A 23,513-nucleotide genomic window follows, 5' to 3' on the forward strand; every position below is an offset into this window, starting at 1 on the left:
CAAGAGAAAGAAATAAAGGGCATCCAAATCTGAAAGAAAGAACTTAAATTGTCCCAGTTGGTAGATAACATAATCTTATATATAAAAAACCCTACAGAATTCACTAAACAACTGTTATAACTGATAAATAAATTCAGTAAAGTTTCAGGATATAAAAATCAAACATACAAAAATCAGTAGCATTTCTATACAGTGATAGTGAACTATCTAAAAAAGAAATCAGGAAAATTATCTCATTTACAATAGTTACAAAAAAAATAAAATACTAATGAATAAATTTAACTAAAGAGGTGAAAAATTTCTATACTGAAAACTATGAAACATTGATAAAAGAAATTGCAAAAGACACAAATTAATGGAAAGATAGTCCATGCTCATGAATTGGAAGAATTAATATTGTTAAAATTTCTATACTATCCAAAGTGACCTACAGATTCAATGCAATCCCTGTCAAAATACTGATGACAGGAATAGGTAAAAAAAATCATAAAATTTCTGTGGAACCACAAAAGACCCCAAATAGCCAAAGCAATCTTAAGCAAAAAGAACAAAGCTGGAGGCATCACACCATCTGACTTCAACATATAGTACAAAGCTATAGTAACCAAAACAGCATGGTACTGCCATAAAAACAGACACATAGACCAATGGAACAGAACAGAGAAACCAGAAATGAATCCACACACTTACAGCTAACTGATGTTCGACAAAGATGCCAAGAACACACGATAGAGAAAGGACAGTCTTTTCAATACATGGTGGTGGGAAATCTGGATATCCACGTGCAGAAGGATGAAGGCAGAGCCCTCTCTCTCACCATATACAAAAATCAACTCAAAATGGATTAAAGACTTAAATGTAAGACTCGAAACATTAAACCTACTAGAAGAAAACATAGGGGAAATGCTTCATGACATTGGTCTGAGCAAGGAATTTTTGGATAAGACCCCAAAAGCACAGGCAACAAAGGCAAAAACAGACACATGGAAGTACATCAAATTAAAAAGATTTTACACAGCAATGGAAACAATCAACTATTGTGGGTGAAAATGGGCCCTACAGAAAGGGAAAATACCTGCAAACTATGCATCTGACAAGGGGTAACTATCCAGAATATGTAAATAACGCAATTCAGTAGCAAAACCCCAAATGATCTGGTTAAAAAAACGGGCAAAATACCTGGATAAACATTTCTCAGCAGAACATTCAAATGCCCAACAGGTATATGAAAAAATGCTCTACATCACTAATGATCAGGGAAATCCGAATCAAAACCACAATGAGATATCACCTCACCCCAATTGGAATGGCTATTATCAAAAAGTCAAAAAATAACAAATGCTGGTGAGGATTTGGAGAAAGGAGAACTCTTATACACGGTTGGTGGGAATGTAAATTAGTGCAGCCATATGGAGCGCAGTTTGGAGGTTCCTCAAAACATTAAAAATGGAAATACCATAAGATCCAGCAATCCCACTACTGGGTATACTTTCAAAGGAAGCGAAATCAGTATGTTGAGATATCTGCACTTCTGTGTTTGTTGCAGCACAACTCACAACAGCCAAGATACGGAATCCACCCGAGTGTCCATCCAGAGATGAATGACAAGGACGGTGTGGTGCACAGGCACTCTGTGTTCTTGCGCTTTGTAGATATTGCCACTTTTACAAACTGAGGTTTGTGGTGACCCCGCATCAAGCAAGTCCGTCAGCACTGTTTTCCCAACAGCCTGTGCTCTCTCTGTGTCTTTCTGTTAGTGCTTTTTAGCAATGAAGTATTTCTAAATCAAAGTATCTACATTTTTAGACATAATGCTAATGCATACTTAATAGACTACAGTATAGTGTAAACATAATTTTATATGCACTAGGAAACCAAAAAATGTGTGACTGGCTTCACTGTAATACTTGCTTTATTGTGAGGGTCTGGAACAGAACTCGCAATATCTCTGAGGTCCGTCTATATGTTAACATATACACAGTGGATTACTATTCAGCCATATGAAAGAATGAAATTCTGTCATTCACAACAACGTGGATGAACCAGGAGGACATTATGCTCAGTGAAACAAGCCAGGTGCAGAAACATACAGTATGATCTCACTTATAAGTGGAATTTAAAGAGGTCGATCTCATAGACATGGAGAACAGTGGTCACCAGAGGCTGGGGAGGGCAGCAGGAAGGGGAGGCTGGAGAGAGGCTGGCTGCTGGGTACAAAATCATAGCGAGGCAGGGGGAGAAGTTCTGATGTTCTATCGCACAGTAGGGCGACTATACCTAACAAAATTGTGTATTTCAAAACAGCTAGAAGAGAGCATTTTGAATGTGCTCACTAAAAAGAAATGATAAATGTTTGAGGTGATGGATATGCTAAACAAATACCCGGATTTGATTTTTACACACTATATACGTGTATCAGAATAGCACACTGTGCCCCATAGATATGTACAATTATGATGTGTCAATTAAAAATGAAATAAAAAAATTAGTTAAAAGCCCCACAAACGTGTTGTGAGCACATCAGAAGCTGCTGTGAGAGCGGGGAAGGGACCCAATTCCACCCTCAGGCCCAGCGCCCCCGGAGCCGCTTCCAGGTTCTCGTCCCTCTGATCCATCCACTGGCATCCCACTCACCACTGAGAGAGGGGGAGCCTCTGTCTGCTGCCATGGGGGCCCCCACTTGGCACCGTACGGGACAAAGGACACGGTGGAGATGGGCTTTGCAACACAGCTAGCGGGGAAGAGAAGCGGAGCGCCGTGGTAATAGCACTGGCCCTGTGGGACCACACTCCCTGCAGGGGAGCCCCTCCCAGTGGTCGTTGGGAGGGAGAATGTAAATAACACGGAGAGTTGAAATGGAATATTTGACAACACGGAGCTCCTGTGAGCGTGCATTGAATTTTTATGTTAAAAAAGAGCTTTATTTAAGCAGAAGGCCTGGGAAGGCTTCAAAAACATCTCTTGCGTCGCTTAGTAGGGGAAATATTTTCTCTGTTTCTCACAGTTGGAAACGACAGATACTGTTTCCTACGTAGAAAAAAAAGTCCCTTGGAAGAGGATGTTTTAGGTGATTACTTAAGCCAATTTGCTTCTAAAATGACAAGATTGGCAAACTGCCCATTGTCACATTGGCACATCAAATGATAATGATGTTCCCCAGGGACATTAAGGCGCTGTTAGTTCTGCTTCCTGGGTAGGGGAGCAGGGGCGGGAGGAGGGGACCGGCTTCTGCAAGAACTGCTGTAGCTCAGCACAGGCTCTGGACTGTCAGGGGAGGGGGCAGGAAAAGAAGACGACGGGAGAGTAGAATTCAGGCAAAATCAGGGCTTCAGGAAAAGGGAAAATATGAATTTTCAGACATTTCTTTAGGAACTTGATGCTAGCCTAAAGGAGATAAGTTGAAAATTGTGTCACCTAGACTGGGGACAGGTCATGACACCTGCAGGTCACTCTCTAAGGTCTATAAAAGCCTCGGGCACCAGAGTTCGAGTTCCAGTTCTGCCACCAACTCTGAGACTCCGGGAAAGAACTCCTCCAAGCCTCACTTTTCTTGTCGGAAATGCAGGAATTATATGAAATGATCCATAGGGCGATTGCTCTGGCCAATCCCTCCAGCCTGTCCTCCTACTTACTCTCTGGTGTCTCAGAAAAAACATAAAACTGAGTCCCACCTTCTCTGCAAAATAAACCAGGAGGGTTGTCAGACTCACACTGTTCATGCTAACTTTGTGTCTCCAGTGAACACACTTTCTTAGAAGAAGACCTTTCAGAAAAGGAGATGCTGAGGGAGCCTCTGGTTCCTGGCCACGGCTGATACACAGTGGAGCCTACTGCCCTCATCCTAGGTTGGGATGATGAGACTTGTCACATCCCGAGTGCCCTCCCAAGTGACATGCCCAGGGACCTCAACATCATGTATCTGCAGGGATGTGGAAGCCGCTGAGTCTGGGCAGAGACTAAGGAGACCGATAAAGGGCTTGGGCTTGCAACAGCAAAAAGTGCTGGCAGGGCCACTGAGCAATTTCTAAATGAGCTTGCAAACTCAGGTGGGACTCAGAAAAGTGCCTACCCAGTAGAGACGGTCTGAATACGGATAAGAGAAAAAGACCACGTGGCAAGTGAGAAGTTGCCAGGAACAGGCTGGCGAAGGTGGGACTAGAACGCAGCCGTCTGTGCAGGACCCACAGCAAGAGCCGGTCAGGAGAACAGGTGAGCTGTCCGGGGACTGCCATGGCTTTCGGCTGGTGCTCAAAGGAGCACCAAAGGGAGACCCAGGTTGGCTGAATCCAGAGCAGCCACCTAGTGGTGGCTACAACCTGAGCGGGTGCTGCACCAGATCGGGAGCCCAGGGAGGACACAGGTGCAGAGACAGTGCGGAAAGCAGGATGGGGAGACACCTCATTGGAGGTGCCAAGAGGCAGCTCCAAGGGGACAAAGCGCACCCCCCTGGGAACAGGGGCCCCCAGAGTGGAGCCAGCGCCCCTAAACATCCACAAAGTTCTGTCTGGCTGGTGCTCCAACTTGATTTCAGGTTTCCCCATGTGTTTCTGAGGGTTTTTGTCCCTGGAACTTGGAAGAACTCTGCCTGCAGCTGCTTGCTGCAGGAGAAATGTCAGATTTGTTACAGTCCGTCCAGGCCACGGTGGGCAGGTTGGTCAAGACACTTGGCTGCAGAGACTCGAGAACTATATGGGCACTGGGGGTCTGCCTCAGTGGGCCCAAAGCGCTGCTGAACAACACCCTAGCAAGGAGTCCCCTTAGGGATCACAGACAGGCGGGTGAGGGCTGCCTGTAAATTTAGACTCTTTTGTCAGCTCTCAAATTAACACCAAAAGATAGGCCTATTTTGTGGGCACAAATCTGTGCTATCACAGGTTTTGTTTCAATGTGTCTCAGAAGCTAAAAATACGGTATAAAAACATTCACACAGGTTAAGGAGAAAGCTGTGTTAGTCACAAACTTAAAGTTCTAATTAGATGTGCATTTGCTAATCACATAATTGGTATTCGAAATTATATACATAGAAAAATGTATTTAATAACTGCTTATTGTACCGAGGGACCAGCAGAACCGCTCTCGAATAATGCGAAGCTCTCACATGCATAGATGAAGCCTGTCTATTTGATTAAAGGCCAACGTGCTCTGCTAGTCACCAAAAATAACTCGTCATGTTAATTTCCTCTGGTAGTGAATGAAATGTCCTAGACTGGTTCAAACCGTTAACATGAGTCAGCTGATACTCTAAGTGTCTTAAGGTTTTTACCAGTTTTGGAATATTTACCCTTTTCCTTCTGAATAACTTCTCCCCAAATCTGGAGAAGTAGATGAAACCAGATCACTCTATGGGGCGGAACAATTAGTTCTCTGCATGTTTGCAGAATGCCGCAGGTCATCCCTGTGCTCTTCCAACGAGGAAAGTCTGTTAATATAGGAACTTTGGCAAAAGAAAATTCGTTAGAGATCATTAATCCTCCTCTAAAAGTAAGCGAAAATGACTTCTCTGAGAGATGGAAGGCAGAAAACTGATTATTTCCACCCATTTCTTGCTGGAATAATTGTCGTCTTGGAAACACAAGGCCAGCAGACATGCAATACGGATGGATGGTGGATGGTGGGGAGTAACTAACAAAATCATAACTAACACGTGCCTACTGAACTCGGTCAACACCCCTTGCAAATGGGTCTGAAAGAAACAAAGGTTTGTTTGCAGACATGTCCAACCCGACAGGCTGCAGCAAGGACAGGCCCCTGGGGCATCACTACTCCCTTTGGACTCGGGTGTCCCTGGAGCCCTGGAGTGTACCACTCTTCAGCTGAGCAAAAGACACACACACACACACACACACACACACACACACACACACACACACACACATACACAAAGGTGAGATGACTTCCCCAAAATCCAAGTTGACTAGTGGCAGAATTAAGGCCAGACTCTGGACCGTGAGATCAGCAAGCATGTAAATACGGAGCTTGGTGCTTCTTGAGCTGGAGCTGGAGCCAGGATGGCAAAGGGTTCGCACCACAGCCTCAGCCGCTCTCTGCCCTAGTCAGGCCCTGAGAGTGCTTTATATGTCCCCGAGGTTTGAGAACTTGAGAACCAAGCCACAAAGAAACCCAAAGAGTATACTAGGCTCCAAAATGTTTGTGATCCCTAATGGATGGTGGTTGAACCTGCCGCCCTGGGTATATTTCCAACCAAAGAGCAAGAGGATACTTCCCCCTTTCACAAATTTAACGCAGTGGAAACCTTTCCTCCTCGCTTACCTACATATTATATCAGACATCTCTTCATAGAGTACAGCAGTTTGTACACACTGTGAATATACTGAAGATCCTAAAAGCGTGGCAGGTGAACTATCCAATTCACATTGGCCTTAAACCAATGGGCTACCCTGGGCTCACACAGGGTCACTTCTGTGGCCCTTCACCATTTGCACTGAGCCCTCCAAGGACCCTACCTATCTCTTCAGCTGATGGAGGTGCATGCTCCATTGGGTCCACCCCTTCTTCACAATCTTTTCTGGTTATTGCTGCTGTATTGTGTGCTTTGCAGGGTGCAGAATTTTCTGTCCTCCAGAACCATTTTGACAGTGCAATGGTTCATCTTCATAAGCTCAAGCAGTTATTTGCACTTTTAATTTTTTCCTGAATTATCTTTACTTTTTTCCCCATCCTAATCCAACATCTTTTCTTGGTGCTTTCAACACCTTCTCCTCTGGTACTTATTGGACCTTTGAGCTTAATGATATTTGTAAAACACTTTAATGCTAAGTGAAAACATAACCAAACCAACCAATGGAACAAACCAAGGTAATGACTGGGTCAGATTGCATGAACACAAGACTGCATCTTTTTGTGGCAACCACAGTTGACACTCTTTCTCTTTGGTGTGTAGCCCTGCTTATGGCTCTGAATGTTACTATTTGACAGTTAGTAAGTAGAAAAGCTTCAGTAGCTAAGTTATACCAAGCAAAAAATTGACTCTGGGCTATTTCTCAGCTGTCAGAAGAGCATGCAAAGCTGTCCCAAACTGCCCTTTCTGGGTCCAGGGTCCCACCAACTGGTACTAGGGTGTATCTGGAAGGCATTCAGTCCTTGACTTACTTGATTGAGTACCCTTGGAAGTTTTCCTCATGAGCAGAGCTGGACTCTGTCCTGGAACCAGCAAGAGGGTAGGAGGTCAGAACAGAAATTCCCTTCCATCTTCCATCCACCCCCAGCCCCTCCTCCACAGAGACCAGAAAGCTGCACAGGAAGGAAGAGGCGCCCAGCAGAGCACAGCCTCCCAGCCAATCCCACCAAGTGTAGAAATGTGAATGAAACTGTTTGGATTCGCCAGATTAGACCAGTCACCAGCTGAATGTCACCAGCTGAGTATCACCAAGTGACCCAGTGGTTACGTCATGGGGCAAAGGATTCTCTCAGCAAGCCCTGCCTGATTTCTTTACCCATTATATTGTGAGATAAAATAAAATGGCTATTTTAAGCCACTCAGTTTTGGAATGGCTTGCTATACAGGAACAGGTTACCAAGAGGGATGTGTACATAAACAGTAAATTATAAATAATATGAAAGTGCAGTGGTAGCTGCCTAAGAGAATAGATTTCAGTGGTAAATTAAGTGATTGAAACAATAGGCCCCTGTTTCTAACAAACTAATAATAAATTTAAAATCTAAACTTACATATACTTTTTTTCAATTTCATTTATTTCTGTAATTATTAATCAGGTCTCTTTTAGTAGCAAGTGGCAGATATCTAATTCAACTCAGCATAGCCAACAAGAGAAGTCATTGGACTTCGAGACTGAGAAGAAATTGCGAGGCCGTGTCCAGAGGCCCGGGAGGCTGAAACACACCCTCTTCCCCGGCTTTCTTCACTGGTCCTCTCCGGCTTGCCTCACACAATGGCACTGACAGGCTCTTCGCCAGGACACGAAGAGAAGCTGACCACGGAAAGCTTCAGCGGGACTTTTTCTTCCCCACTTTCTATTTCATAAAGTCTTGGGAAGGACGGAGCAGGCCTGGCTCTGCTCACTCCTGCAGTCTTAGGTCGAGAGATCGGGTCTGTGAAGGAGAATGTGACATCATGGAGATAGCCTAGACGGCGCTTGGAGATTGTCCTTATTGCCAGGGAGCTGTTGTACTAGAACTTACAAGTTCAGAAGAATCTCCAGAGAAGAGATATTTAAAAATAAACAAAATTCAATTTATTGCAATGCATCATATTACTTGGAAAATGCAGATTTTTAGGGTATATTGAAATTATTATTAAATTTCTACTCAGTGCAAAGCACAGTGCAGATTCTAAGCAAGATTTAAAATGAAGGATTTGACCTTAAGAATTTTCTGTTCTAGTTTTATCATAGTACATAAAATTTTAACAGTTTTAACCACGATAAAAGATATAAATATGAAAAATGATATCCTATTTTGGACCAATTTGCGAATATTGTTAAAAATGTAGTTTTACGAAGGGTTCAAAATGTGATTACCTTGAATAATCTGTGGAAGATGTGCTGGTGAAGCAGTCCCGCCACTCAATACCTCTACCCAAAGGAAAACAAGACATTTTGTTAAAAAGACACTTGCACCCGAATGCTTATGGCAGCACAATTCACAATCCCAAAGATGTGAAACAACCCAAGTGCCCATCAATACACGAGTGGGTTAATAAAATGTTGTATATGTGTACCATGGAGTACTACTCAGCCATAAAAAAATGGTGATCTAGTGTCTTTTATAACAACCTGGATGGAACTGGAGACCATTCTTCTAAGTAAAATATCGCAAGAATGGAAAAACAAACACCAGATGTACTCAGTACCAAATTGGAACTAACTGATCCACACTTACATGCACGTATAGAAGTAAAACTCAAGGGAAATCAAATTGGGGGGGAGGGGATGGGTAAATTCACACGTAACAGGTACAGTGCACGTTAGTAAAGGGCACTTTTATAACTTTGGCTCAAACTGTACAGAAGCAAATTATGCAACCAAAACGTGTGTACCCCTGTAAAACTCTGACATAAAATAAATTAATAAACTAATTTATTAGCAAAAAAAGTGCTGGTGAGACAATACTGTTCGTATTTTAACACGGGGGGAAAACTGATCTTAATGAAGGAATATCGAATACTGAGAGAAAAAAGTTGGTCTCCTTTCAAACATATTAGCATTTTAGTTACTTCATCACATTATTGCTTCAAAAGTGTTTTTATTGGCCACATGCAGGGGCTCACACCTGTAATCCTAGCGGTTTGGGAGGCCAAGGCGGGAGGATTGCTTGAGCCCAGGAGTCTGGGGTTGCAGTGAGCTGTGATGACACCACTGCACTCCAGCCTGGGCAACAGAGTGAGACTCTGTTTCAAAAAAAAAAAAACAAATAGTATTTTTACTATTTTAAAACTGATTCTCTTCCCTAACCCCTATAAAATACTGAGGATGAGTGCAAGCGCTGTGCTTTCACTTAGACAGTCGGCGTGGGCCTGGTATTAAGGCAACTTGCATAAATATTAACATTTGTTATTCTGCCGTATGTCCTCCCCTTTTTGTTTGGGTTTGGGGGAAGAGGGATAGGTTTGTCTGAAAATTCTTGGAGTTTTGAATAACTACTGAAATGCAAAACTTTTATTCTGATATATCTCACTCTTACCTTCTTTTCCCTCATTTACTTCCTTTCAGTGACTTCTTCCAACCTGCGCCTTGGGTCTGTCTTTATATATTTTTTTTTTCTTTTTTTTTTGAGACAGAGTCTCACTCTGTTGCCCAGGCTAGAGTGTGCTGGCGTCAGCCCAGCTCACAGCAACCTCAAACTCCTGGGCTCAAGCCATCCTCCTGCCTCAGCCTCCCGCGTAGCTGGGACTACAGGCATGTGCCACCATGCCCGGCTAATTTTTTCTATATATTTTTAGTTGTCCAGCAAATTTCTTTCTATTTTTGGTAGAGATGGGGTCTCACTCTTGCTCAGGCTGGTCTCAAACTCCTGAGCTCAAACGATCCACACGCCTCGGCTTCCCAGAGTGCTAGGATTACAGGCGTGAGCCACCGCGCCCGGCCACTGTCTTTATATTTTTGAACGTTTTTTCTGATTATATATTCAATTATTGCTTTTGTTCCATTTATTCACCTTAACTTTGGCTGTGTTTTTTCTGATTATATATTCGATTATTGCTTTTGTTCCATTTATTCACCTTAACTTTGGCTGTGTTTTTTCTGATTATATATTCGATTATTGCTTTTATTCCATTTATTCACCTTAACTTTGGCTGTTTGCATCTCATGTCCCTTTTTTATCTGAAGTCAGCGGAGCTTTGGAAACGTCTCCTCCAGACCATGCCTTTGATTTTCACAGAGTGGATTCTGTCTTTGGGGTCTTCTAACGCAGACTGCAGTTTCCTGAGTGCACTTCCATTGTCTGTAATCTTGCCCCACGTCACCTAACGACTTTTTTTAACTCCTTCTGATTCTCAGCTATTTTTCCAACTCAGCGTGCTATCTCCCCAGCTACTCTTCCAACCTTCTTTTTATAGAGTGTTTTCATTTTTGAATATTACTGAGAATTTAAACAACATGAAGCAATAGCTTTTAAAGTATATTTTTTGTTTCCTGCAGAAGATGATAAAAAATGTTTCTTGTTTTATATCTCAGAATATATCTTAGGGCCAATGCTTATTTTCTTTTTGTTTTTCCTCATCCTTAAATGGGGCAAGAGCTATTAGGGTCTATTGTTTGCCCTCAAAAAGAGTAGAATATCCTAGCTTTCCTGTTTTTACCTGTTTGAATTTGCCTGTTAGATCTCAAGTAAAAGGACACACTGAATTTGGGAATTTACTTAGCTCAGTTTGCCTTGGCCACATTTCTGGTGCCTGGCATTTACTCGTCTCGTGCGTCTCCTGGAGATCTGTGCTGTCCAACATGGTTGCCCCAGCTACACGCAGCTATAAATTAATCATAATTAAATAAACTTAAAATTTGCTTCTGCATCTGCACTAGCCACCCTGCAAGGGCTCAGTAGCCGCTGGTTGCAGACGTGGAACATCTCCACCATTGCAAAAAGTCCCACTAGACAGTGTTGTTCTAGAGTGAGATTTATCCACTCACACTCTACAGTGATCTGACTATGAAACATTGAATTTATTCCTGTAAATTAAGGCATGCTATTATTCTTTTTCTTGCAAGATATAGAAAACGAAAAAATACAATCCCCAGTGTGTGACACTACCTTGGTTCTTCCTGTCTTCACCACTTTTTGTTATTCTCAGTTTTGCAGGATGCAAGACATTCCCATTTATCTACTTCCCATGTTGGCCATTACTGGAAATTGGATCCCTAGAAAGGAAGTGCCCAGAAAGAGAGGCGAATTCCCAGAGAGACGAATGAAGCATGTGGGCACAGGCGGGAGAGAGTGAGAGAGTGAGAAGGTCGCGGGTGCTGCAGAAACAGTTGCTTCGCATGAGAGGTCTGGCTGTCGCCCTGCGGGCTGCCCCGGGCCCCTGTGTCTCAAGAAGGAAAACACGGCAGGAGGCATGAAGTTCTCCCGTGTCTGCACGGCCAAGTCGTATCACAAAGCTTCACGTGTGTGTCACTCAGTACGAGACCATTCACCGGTTTTCCTGTCTCCAGAGAGACTGTCACTTAACTTGTCTTTTCTATTTTAAAGGTTGTTCCGGTGGAAAGGAAGGGAAGGGAGCACAGATGTCTGAAGGAGATGATGATCTCAACCTGAATGTGTCTGCGCAGGCGTGGCTTTCCACCGCTGGCTTCCTTCCTGAGCATGGCCTCGGATTTCGTGTCTGTCCCTTTCCCTGCTGGTCCCTCCTTTCCTTATTGTTGTTGTTGCTGTTGCTTCTGTTGTTGCCCCTCCTTTCCTTATTGTTGTTGTTGCTGTTGCTTCTGTTGTTGCCCCTCCTTTGTCTCCAGCTCCCTTTGCTCCCAGCAGGATACAAATCTTACCCAGCACAACACCCAACTGAAGCCAGGTGCGGTGGCTCGGGCCTGTGATCCCAGGACTCTGGGAGGCCAAGGCGGGAGGATCGCTTGAGCTCAAGAGTTCGAGACCAGCCTGAGCAAGAGCGAGACCCCATCTCTACTAAAAATAGAAAAATTAACCGTGTGTTGTGGCCTGCACCTGTAGTCCCAGCTACTCGGGAGGCTGAGGCAGGAGGATCCCTTGAGCCCAGGAGCTCTACTCAGGGCAACAGAGCAGAGACTCTGTCTAGCCCACTTTTTTTTGATGAGGATGAGAAGTAGAATTTTGGAATAATCTCTTTTTTCATGAATGTTTTACTTGCTTTCAAATATATTTCTTGGTACTCCATTTTACCAGAAGAATCACGTGAAGTCCTGGTCTAACACATAGGGAGGAACCCGGCCTGGCGCGGACTGAAGTTCCCTGCAGGCAGGAACGAGGCCAGGCTGGCTCGCTGCCGCCTCCCTGGACCGTGCGATTCCCGTCAGCCTGCAACAGATACATGTCCTGGTCCTTCACTAAGCGACCAAACAGAAGTTTTAGGGGATTCAGGGTCTTCAGAATTTATTTTGCTGGCAGAGTCTTGACGTGAGTTTAGTACAATCTTTTTTTACAGATAAGGAAACAAAGGGGCAAAGAGGTCACAAGTCTTAGCATAGAAAGAACACGATCCTTGGGTTGAATAAACCTGGGTCCCCTCAATTATTAGGAAGTGGGCAGTGGATCCAATGATTGCCTCAGTCTTTTCATCTGTGGAGTGAGACCAACGCAGCCGGCCTTGCAGGACTCATGTTCCTATGAGAAAACATGTCTACTTGTCACGCAATGAAGAACAAGGCTTATAGCTGCGGCATTATTTCTCGAGGACAGGGAGAGCTGGAATCACGGGGGCGTCTTTTCCCAGGGCTGTGCTCTCTCTGGCACAGTCTAACTCCCGCGTTACCGGAGCCCCAGTCCCGGGCTCTGTTGACGTTTGGGGACTTGCATGTTGGCGAGGATGTTAGAGCTGGAGAAAGGTGGTTGAGGAACTGGCCAGTCAGCCTTCCACAGGCTTATTCTCCTGTTTTATACAGAACGTCAGAATATATTCAAAATACCCAAATTCACTGGCCTGCGGAGAATTTCTCATGCAAAGGTTGGGCTGTTCCCTGATGTTCAGAAAGAGGCGCCTAAGCTTCCCGCGACCCTAAGCGCTGGGACTACCTCCCTTTCTCCCCTGTTTCGTAGGACAGACGGCCGCCCCCTCCCAGTGCGAGCAGCAGGCAGAGCAGAGGTTTATACGGTGAGAAGGAAGAACACAAGCAAACGTGGACATGAGGGTTCCTCTGGGAAACCTCCCCTTTATCCCCAACCTCAGGCTACGGGGACAAATCCTCCTCTGTTGCAATTCTTCGTTTCTACCCCTCTGCCAGCGGCCAGCAAACGTTTTTTCTGTTGAGTGCCAGATGGCAAATATATGAGGCTTTGTGGGTCACATGGTCTCTTTTGCAGCTACTCAGCTCTGCACTGCTTGTGCAGAAGCAGCCGTGTTCAAAACATAAATGATCACGGCTGTGCTCCATAAAACTTTATTTATGAAGACTGAAATTTGAATTTCATACAATTTTCACATATCACAAAACGCTATTCTTCTATTGATATTTTCCAACTTTTTAAAAACGTAAAAGCCTTTCTTAGCCTGCAGGCTGTACAAAAAACAGTCCGTTGGCCAGATTTGGCCCGTGGGCTATAGTTTACTGACCAACTTCCTCTTCGATTGCACGCTGGGTGGGACTTTTAAGATGTTTTCACTGACACTGGTACAGCCTCAGGCAAACTATGCAAAATAGATAAATTTGTTCCCAACCCCTCCCCACCCCAGTTCATATCCTCCCTCCCCTCTGTATTTCCGCCTTAATCCGGTTTTTAGAGAACTCACACAGGCTGTGAGTCCCCCAAGGAATCTTCATAAGGGAAAAATCCGCCTTCCTGGCCCCAGGGGGTCCTCACCCTCTCCGCTGAGGGTGGGGTGGATGGCTGGTGGCAACTAGAGATTGTCAGGATTTCAATCTATTTTGAATAGTTCATGCTGGCTGGTTTAAGACTTTTTCTTCCTCTGGGTAACTATCTTCTCCTCATTTAAAACGCCAGTAGTTTTGCCTCTCGTACTGGCTAGAAGCAGTGGAAGCCTTCCCAAGTTTCCTTGCCCCCTCCTGGCGCTTCCGCAGGCTCTGACATTTCTCACCCAGCCGGTCAGAGCAAAGGGCTCCCTTACCGACACCGAATTTCAGAGGAGTCACCAGTGCCACCCCTGGTGTCTCTGATTCCTGCTCCCGTGGCCTTCTGAGAGGCCCTGAGACGTGCCTCTCTGTCCTGCTCATGAAACCACCCTTTACAAATAAAGGGGGCAAGACAAGAGCTGAGGCAAGAGCGTAGCTAAAAATAATGATAATAATCAGCCACTGTCCCCGTTTGCTTCTCTGTAATTGCCACTGTGGAACCATGTAGCTGGTGGCCATCAGGATTCTTAGCTTTCTCCGTAGATAACATCAGCCGTTGGAACCCAAAGGTAGTGTTGGAGATATCTTCCAGGTCCTGCATTCCAGGGCATTGACTGAACCACCCCGATGGTGGCCAATACCAAGGGACTGATGGTTCCACCCCAACCCAGCAAATTAGCAAACCCAGTTGCCTAATCCTTTGCCCCACCAAACTGTCCTTAGAAACCCTGTCTTCCAAATTCTCAGGGGGGCAGGTTTGAGAAATTTCTCCCGTCTCCCTGCTTAGCGCTATGTGGAATTAAACTTTTCCTCGGCCGTGAACCCTGCCGTCTCAGTGCATTGGCTTCCTCTTGAGCAGCAGGCGATGAACCCGTCTGGGTGACAACACTCACACAGCCAGACTGGCGGGACTCGAGCGAGGGCTCGTGTAGTTTGGGTTTCTGGTGCTGAGGGGCTCCTGAGACAGAGGCAGAGGCTCCCTGAGGGTCATTTCCTCACTGTCCCCAAGTCCAGCTCATTCCAGAGAACCGGGACACACTCTGTGTTGGCTGCTGTGACTAGAAACACCAGGCGGCAGTTAGGCCTGGCAGGGGTAGGAGGTGGCAGCCGCTAGAGCCCCAAAGATGCTGCAAAGTTCCTGTGGCACTGCGGGGCCACCTGCCACCGGCAGACCCCGCCAGGACCCAGCGGCTGGCAACAGCTGGGCTTCACGTCTTTCGCTCATTACGAAAGGCCAGCGCTCAGCTCCCAGTCCCCTGGGGCACTTCCCCCAGCCCAGGCCTTCCCCTTGCTGGCCCTAAAGGCTGGTCCTGTCATCGGAACCCAGAGCATGGAAAGACACTACAAATACTATGACTCGTGTGCTGGTTCCAGCTTTTCTACTAAATAAAGTGCAACAGTGTCGTTTGGCATCTCTGGTCCTAGGCAGTCTGGAAAATGAGGAGCTGGATTACATCAGTGATTCTTGGTGGCAGGGCGGAGGGGTGGGGAAGCCACCTAGAAGGTAGAGGAACCTGTCGCAGATCCTATTCTGAGTAACATGCCAGCCTCCTCCCCCAGCCCAGCCCAAATGTATCAGCACTGTGGGGGGAGGGGGGAGCATAGGCAGGATGTGACCTTGGAAAAACCTTTGCCAGGCACTGGGATAAGGGAACCTGGCCCAGGTAAGAATCACCAGGCTAAAGCCTCAAGAAAGGCTCCTTGGGCTCTGACACCCTGTGGTTCTGGGAAAAGGGCGGAGTTCACAGTGTTGTCATTCTGTCCTTCCTTAACAATCTATGTGGATGAACGGAGCATTTAGTCTGAAACAATGCAATACTGCAAATGTGGTTTATATTGATTTTTCACAAATTTGTTTGTAGGCATTTTGTTCCCTGCAGCCTCTGTCCTTGAGATGACGCTGAGAGTTGGCAGTGCTCTGAGTTGAATCAGATGCGAGCGTACCTTGTGATGGGGACATGTTGGTGGCAGGCAGAGGTGCCCTAGGTAGACCTTCCTTCCATGCCACCAATGCAGCACCTTGAGCGTGGAGAGGCCAGTGCTGATGGGACCCGCTGTTGGTCAGGCAGGCCTGGCCTTGGGCAGCGTTAGGGTGTGTGACCTGGTGCCTGAATCCTGTTGTTACCAGACCCACGCTTCCACTCGTGGGACATTCTAGGGCTTGTTCTGCTTTTCTAATAAGGTTGAGATGTTCTTCCAACACTCCATGCCTCACCAGCCCCTTGTACCTTCTGCTTGGTGACACGTGTCTCGCGTGTGCTGCGTGTGGAGGTGTTTGTCTTCTTCACGGACGTGTAAGCTCCACGAGAGTGGGGGCCTTGCCCATCAAGTCCAACGCGGTGCCCAGCACATCGTGGAAGTTCAGTCAAAGCTTGTTAAATACGGATGCTACCTTGCCTAAAGAGCGTTTGCCTGTAGAACCTTGCCCCAAAGAACTCCAAACCACACTAGCTCGGAGACCTTGGTAATTCCTTGCTCAGCCTCAGACCACGGAATTCCTGTGCTGCAGCCCCTGCTCCAGCCCCTTCTCTCCAGGGCGAGAGCGAACGCTGCCCCCTACATGTATCCCTCCTCTTCCGTCCTCCTTCATCCTCGTTCCTCCTCAGCCTTCATCCTCCAAGCCACCTGTGGGCTCACGGCCGCATAGCCTCAGCAGTGACGTGGGGGGGCATCCCAAGATCTGAAACCTGGTAGAACCCTGAGACGGCGAATGGCAGGAGGTGAGTTACCTTCAGGGCTGAGGGGAAAAAATAAGGACTTTGAAATAAGCAATGGATAGACGAGCTAAGCTTACCTGGAAGGCAAATGAGGTTCCAGAACCAAAAATGTCAGAATACCCCCCAGAATGAAGAGGGAAGCAGAAAAGGCCATCTAGGCCGGAGGTTAGAATATTGAAAGTCGGTTTTGATCTGCCCCTTTTTCTAGCTTCCCGTCCCCATCCCGAACGGTGAACTTGAGCAAATCGCTTCCAGGTTCTGGGCGGGCCAGAGAAGTGATGGGGGCGGCAGCTGCCGCGGGGCTGCCCGCCGCTGGGGGTTTCTGTCCTTGCACTTCACTCCCCAACTCCCCGCCTCTGTGACTGCGACCTAAGAGCTGCCGCCCTCAGGGTTTCCTGGCAGCACAGCTGGTAAAAGCCACGGATAAAGCATGAAACCCGTGACTTCAGAGCGCTTTAAAAATACTACACCCATTGGAAGGAAATCAACAAACAAGGGAAAGAGTATTTTAAAATGAGTCGACTTGTGTTTATCTGTATTTGTCCAAGTTCACAAGGCTCTTACCCAGTTGCAAATTAATACTTCAGGCCAGATTCCTGATAAGCCAGAGGAGACCAACCATGAGCTCCATGCCCGGCAACGGGAAGGCCTAATGGATCGGCCGCCACTGCCTCTGCTGGGCTGGCGGTGAGAGTCTGCGTCAAGCCATTTCTCCCATTGTCAAAGCCACGGAGTGTTTACACGTGTCAGTCACACCCTTCATTTGAGGCTAATCCTGCCTCTGTCCCTACCAGTCCGCGAGATCCTCTCTTTCCTGGTAACGCCATGCAATCCTGGCCCTATTTCTCCCCGTCCAGCAGAAACACAACCAGGGCGGAATGGAAGATGCCTTTAGAAAAGGAAAGTGCTAGATTTCAGGGACTGGGAGTCAGGGGTCAAAGCTGGCATGGAGGGAGTGGTCCGAACCTCCCACGCTGGGTGCAGGCAAGGAGAGGGTGCATTTTTCTGGAAAGAACTTAAAAACAACAAAAAGGAATAACAATCTGCCTTTTATTATCCATGTGCTGGTAATTCTAAACAATACCAGTGATCAAATTTTCCTTGCAGGGGGCCGAGCCGTGCCCTCAGCCTGCCCTGAGCTGCAGTTGCTTGAGAGTGACTTAGTCCAAGGCTCTTGTGTACCCAGGAGGGGACCCGCCGAAGGCCCTTCAGCTAGAGCCTCTCGCAGGCCTAGAACCCTGGTCTGCTTTCTGTCTCCCGGCGGCCTTTTCACCCCACTAAGCTGCCTGACTCTGGGGTTAGAAAATGCCACGTGAACCCAGTAACTGGGCAAAAGGTGATTCTGCTAAAAAAAAATTCAGCAATCTGAAAATCCTGTAAAAAAAGCTCAGCAGCTGCCTTATTTACAGCCACAAAGCAATGCATCCCAATCTTACCCTTTGTTATATAAAGGTAGTGTTTCCTTCCACATTGGAAAATACAACTGTTTTCATTTAAAATCATTGTGAGACTCTTCTGATTTCCTGTTTGACGGTGTCGCGGTGCCAGTCTCAGTCTCAATCTCAGGCGTGCGAGGATTGCCACACATATTGCACAATTATAAATATGTAATTTTATAAATTATGCAGTTTATTTTAGACTCGCGGCCCTCGCCCCACTGAGCAGGGAGGACAGTCAACCTCGGATATTTAAGGCTTTCCCGTTTCAAGGTTTCTGGCCCATAGCCTTGCCTTTGCAACTTGGCCCATCCTGCGGGGATCTCGCACGCCCCTGCCCTCGGTGCCTGCAGCCTCACATCCGGGGTCCGCTCCTCCCAGGGGTGTCCCGCGCTCTGGGTAACGTCCCTTCTAGTCAGCACACATCCTGCGGCTGAGTCTCCTGGCATCTCGTTTTTATCGTCACGTGTGATTTCTTTTTTTCCTTTTGAAGTGAATCATTTCTCTCCTGGGCTTTGAGGATCAGAAACATGTTATTTAAGACTCAACTAGAAAAGGAATCAATCCAAGGAAACGCATCCACACACCAAGAGAAAGGCAGCGTGGGATTAGCTTGACCAACACCCAGGTTGAGAACGATTTCATGTTTGATCGATGCTCCTGAGGGGAGCGGATTCATCACCCTGGCTGCCACACCGCCCTGAGTTACTTCCCCTGCCCACCTCTCTCCACTCAAAAAAATTGAAATCGTTTGTTTGCGCCTCGTCTTGCCCCCGCTCTACCTCCGCGGGTCAAGCCTGGGCCAGCGTGTCTCCCCACCTGCTTTGCCGACGCTGAGATTAGGCGTAGAGAGAAAGAGGAGGCCACGGCGCAGGGCTGGGAGGAACTGGAGCCAAGAGGAGCGAGGTGACAGGGCCACGCGGGGGACAGAGCCCGGAACCTGACGAATTTGCCCATCCTGCTGGGATCCACTCTCCTGAGACGTGGACAGTACATGAGGTGAGGACAGTGACTAGAGTCGCTTCCTCCACGCCTATGCCTCTGTGCAGTTTGCATAATACTTTTGTGAGCTGTCCCCTTTGCTCCTCGCAACAGCCCAGAGCAGCAGGTACTTCACATATAAGGAAACAGGACAGGAGCAGGCGACCTGCCTGGGTCATTCACAGACTGATGGTGGGACTCAGTGGCCAGCCCGTTCTGGTACCCCAGGGGCTGGAGTCTAGCCTGGTGGGAAGCAACGGCCTCAGAGCCACCGAGACTTTGACTCAAACAGTATTAGCTCTGTAGCCTGAAGGAGATTCTTTAATGTTGCTCTCTTGGAAAACTGTTGTCCCATTTTTCAAAAATTTTCTAGTGAGGATTAAATGAATTAATGTAGATCAGTCCCTTAGCACGGTGATTGGCACTTTAAGGGGCTCAATCTCTAAGAACAGGAAGGGCCACACTGGAGCCAGCACATATACACACAATTACAAACACACCAGTACCGATTTGCTAAGAAATGCATGGGCATTATGTGTATATATACCCATCCCCTCCTCCTCCCTCCCATCTGCCCGACACCTGATGAATGTTATTCCTATATGTGCACTTAGGTATTGATCAGTGAAACCAGTTTGCTGGTGAGTACATGTGGTGCTTGTTTTCCCATTCTTGGGATACTTCACTTAGTAGAATGGGTTCCAGCTCTATCCAGGAGAACACAAGAGGTGCTAGATCACCATTGTTTCTTATAGCTGAATAAATACTCCATGGTACATAATGAGTGTGATGTGCACCATCTGGGGGATGGACATGCTTGAAGCTCTGACTCAGGGTGGTGGTGGGGAGGCAAGGACAATATAAGTAACCTAAACACTTGTACCCCCATAATATGCTGAAAAAAAATAAAATATATGTAAAAAAGAAAGAAAGAAAGAAAGAAAGAAATGCATGGGCACGTAGTTATCTACGCTCCATTTTCTACTCGTTCGATTAATTTAGGAAGGTTCAGCCTTTAAGTCAATTTAAAATCCTTGCTTAGCATCAAGACCCCAGTCTGGAGTAGATGTCGCGAGTTGTCTTAGCCCGAATCCTGCGAAGTCAGTGCTCTTCGAGCCCCCAGCTGCTTCCCACCCACGCGTGTGGTTCAAACTTCAAGTGACCTTCCCGAGCCATTGTCGCAGGTTTTCGTGAGGTTTCTTTCCAGAGGTTGGAATGGAACCATGGATTACTCATGTTTCACACAGCTCCCATTTTGGAATCCAGCACATACTTTCTCTTGAAATCTCCAGTCCTCAGTTGAATATTGCTCACACCTTGGTTAGGTGCGTAACAAATTGTGGGGAGATGAGAAAAAGGCAACTGAGGAGTGTTGTGAATGCCAGTGGGAGAAAGATGGACAGAAATTTTCAGTTCAGGGCAGGTGCAAGAGTGTCCCTCGTCATGGGGTGTGGCATTTCCTTCTCATGCCCAGTGTTTCCTCCCGGGAAGGAAGCTCAGGGATGTAATATTCCCGACATCTTCCTCCTCCTTCACTTCCTCTGCCATGGGGAGGTGGAACGACCAGTTTGATTGGAAAGTTTGGGAAGAATAAACGGCCTGGCTTGCTTCCTCCCTCCCGTGTGCCACAGCTCACTTCCAAGGGTGGCTTCTGTCCTGGAGGGCACCCGTGTGGCTTGTGGCACTGAGGACCGACTACTCCGTCCAGTGTGGGCCTTACCAGGTGCGTACGTCTGCCTACTGTGGCCTTCAATACTAGGAAGACTAAACGCCACGTGTATAAGTCATATCTTCCCATCCTGACCTCATCAGTGACAAGGACACATTTGGCAGCTGTTTCCATTTGTCTAGCTGCTTAATTTGTTCAAAACTCAGACAGGAAAAAAGGTGTTATTCATTGCCCTCCCTCAAAAATCTTACCACCTTTGGTAAGACTTTTAGGATACAGGGCCCCTAGTCTGAGCCCTGTACCCTAAAAAGACATTAGCCCTGTACCCTCTATAGGAGGGTTTAGTTGGACCCTAAACTGTTAAGTGGGGGAGAAGGAGAGAAAGTGTGTCTCCCACAGTAAGTGTATCCAGGGACGTGTCTTCAATTGGACTCATTTGCAATGAAAATAACTGAACCAAACTGAAGTAGATCAGGACCCATGTGCCCCATGGTTAATGCGTTCTGTTAAAAAGCCCAAGGTTGTGGGTTCAAAGCTCATTACGTGTAGTTAGCTCCACAGAAGCAAAAACCTCTTTCGGGAAGTTATGGCCTTGGAGGCTGTCTTGCAAATCCACTTTATTGGCCACAGGGGAAACCTCATGAAAGAGTAAATGAATCCACACAAACCCATTCCTGCCAGAGGGAAACGCATTTCAAAGTAGATCCTGTGTATTAGAAAAGTAGAACTGATCGCTGTGTTGAATGCATTCGATGTAATAGCAGCGAGGAGAGTTTGCAGACCTCAGTATAAAAAAGGAAAACATTTATTTATTAAAACAATATTTATTACACACCTGCCATGGAGCCAGGTGCTCTGAAAGAAATCAGTGAACACAAGTGAGGATCCCCAGTGACATCTAGCTACCATGGTACAGTAGAAAAAACGTGAAAAATTAACTAACTAGAGAAGCAAATATAAAAAGTGCCGAAACAGTGGATTAAGCAATAAATGCTAGGAAAGTTCCTCGAGGGCTGAGAGTCAAGGAAAGTGGAGAGAAGAGGTGAGCAGCATTTTGATAAGTGAGGCCGGCCCGGCGAGAGCAGTGGCGAGGGAGTGTCCAGGGGGGAAATGCTATTAGTATTTGAGCAGCGGGCACAATGTGGGCAGAGGTTGTGAGATGTAAATTAGCAGGAATCGTTTACAGTGGGTAGACCAGCTCAATGCTGAGTCAAAGGGTTTCGACTTCTTCCTGTAGACTAGCGGTCCCCAAACTTTTTGGCACCAGGGGCCGGTTTCATGGAAGACAATCTTTCCATGGACGGGTCAGGGAGTGGCAGAGCTCCATGGCCCAGTCCCTAACAGGACACGGACCAGTACTGGTCCACTGCCTGGGGGTTGGACCACAGCCATAGACAATGCCACGTCCTTGAAGATAGTTAAAGAGAAGAATGGTATGATCAAAAAGTAGAAATTTTAGACTTTTAAAAAATTAATCGGGTGCCATACAGGAGAACCCGGAGGAGAGAACTGTTAAGTGGATGATGATTCGTTGGAACAAGAGGAGCTTAACTAGCATTTACAGAAGTCCTGGGGAAGATGAGGAAGGTACTGAGGATCAAATGAAGGCGGAATTAGGACTTAATGATGGCTTAGCTATGATGAAGTGCAAGGTGGAGAAAGCTAAATCTAACATAGGTTTCAGATGAGATGTCTAAGAAAATAGCAGCAGAGACTTCACATGGGAAGCTTGTTTGGAGAAGACCCTCAGCTTGAGCAGGTGGGACACCCACCAGTCGCTGCTCACTTGTCCCCTGCCCCGCCTTTCCTGCCCCTGCAGACTCAGCCCTGCCTCACTTCTGTACTTCTGAGACCCCACTTTAACTCTCCCGTGAGATTTCTCTCCAGTGAGAGGCTCTGCCATGGTCTGCTGGTCCCGCGGCCCCAGACTGCTCCCTCCACGTCTGCAGCCACTTTGGGGGCCCTGCTCACCTGACTTCCTCCCTAGGACTAGAATCCGATCTTCCCACTCCAGGTCTGCACTGAGTCTAGAAGTCATTTCCGAGACCTGGTTTACTTCAGTGGACCCTTGGCGAAGTTCTCACAGCCTTTTATCCCAGGACTACATCTTGCTTCTGCTTGATCCCACCTCCCCGGGACTTTCCACCTGGATTTACCATCCTGGTATCTCCCTGACACCATGAGCTGCTGCCGCTCAAACTTTGGTCCCAACTACATCAAATTCCTTAGCTAAGGGCGCCATTTCGGGGTGGATGTGCGTTTGTGTCAGCCCTTAGGTGACTTGGGATCTGGGTCCCCCTCCAGAGATGATTCATTCTTCTTTCTTGACTGGTTGTCACCAATCTTTGTTTGGTAACAGAACGAGCTAACTCCTGCGTGGTTCCTTGGAATTCCAGTGAGATGTGCAACTATGGCTGTTCCCTTAATGACAGTTAATGGCGAGAGCATGACACACAGTCCAAACGATTGGGGAGATGGTTTGCACAGACACTGAAGCTGACACAGACGTCCATATTTCGGTGTCATCTCCATAGATAAACACAAGATTATGGTTATTGCTGAATAGTAAGGCTCAGATACATATGGACAGATGAGTTAGCAAGAAGCTCTAGCAGCAAAACTTTGCACCACAAAACATTTCAATTCATATATATATATATGGTTTCTTCCCAGAGGTTGGAATGGAACCGTGGATTACTCATGTTTCACACAGCTCCCATTTTGGAATCCAGCACATACTTTCTCTTGAAATCTC

The sequence above is a fragment of the Propithecus coquereli genome, unplaced genomic scaffold (assembly GCF_000956105.1).
Source record: "Propithecus coquereli isolate 6110/MARCELLA unplaced genomic scaffold, Pcoq_1.0 Scaffold530, whole genome shotgun sequence".
Taxonomy (NCBI): Eukaryota; Metazoa; Chordata; class Mammalia; order Primates; family Indriidae; genus Propithecus; species Propithecus coquereli.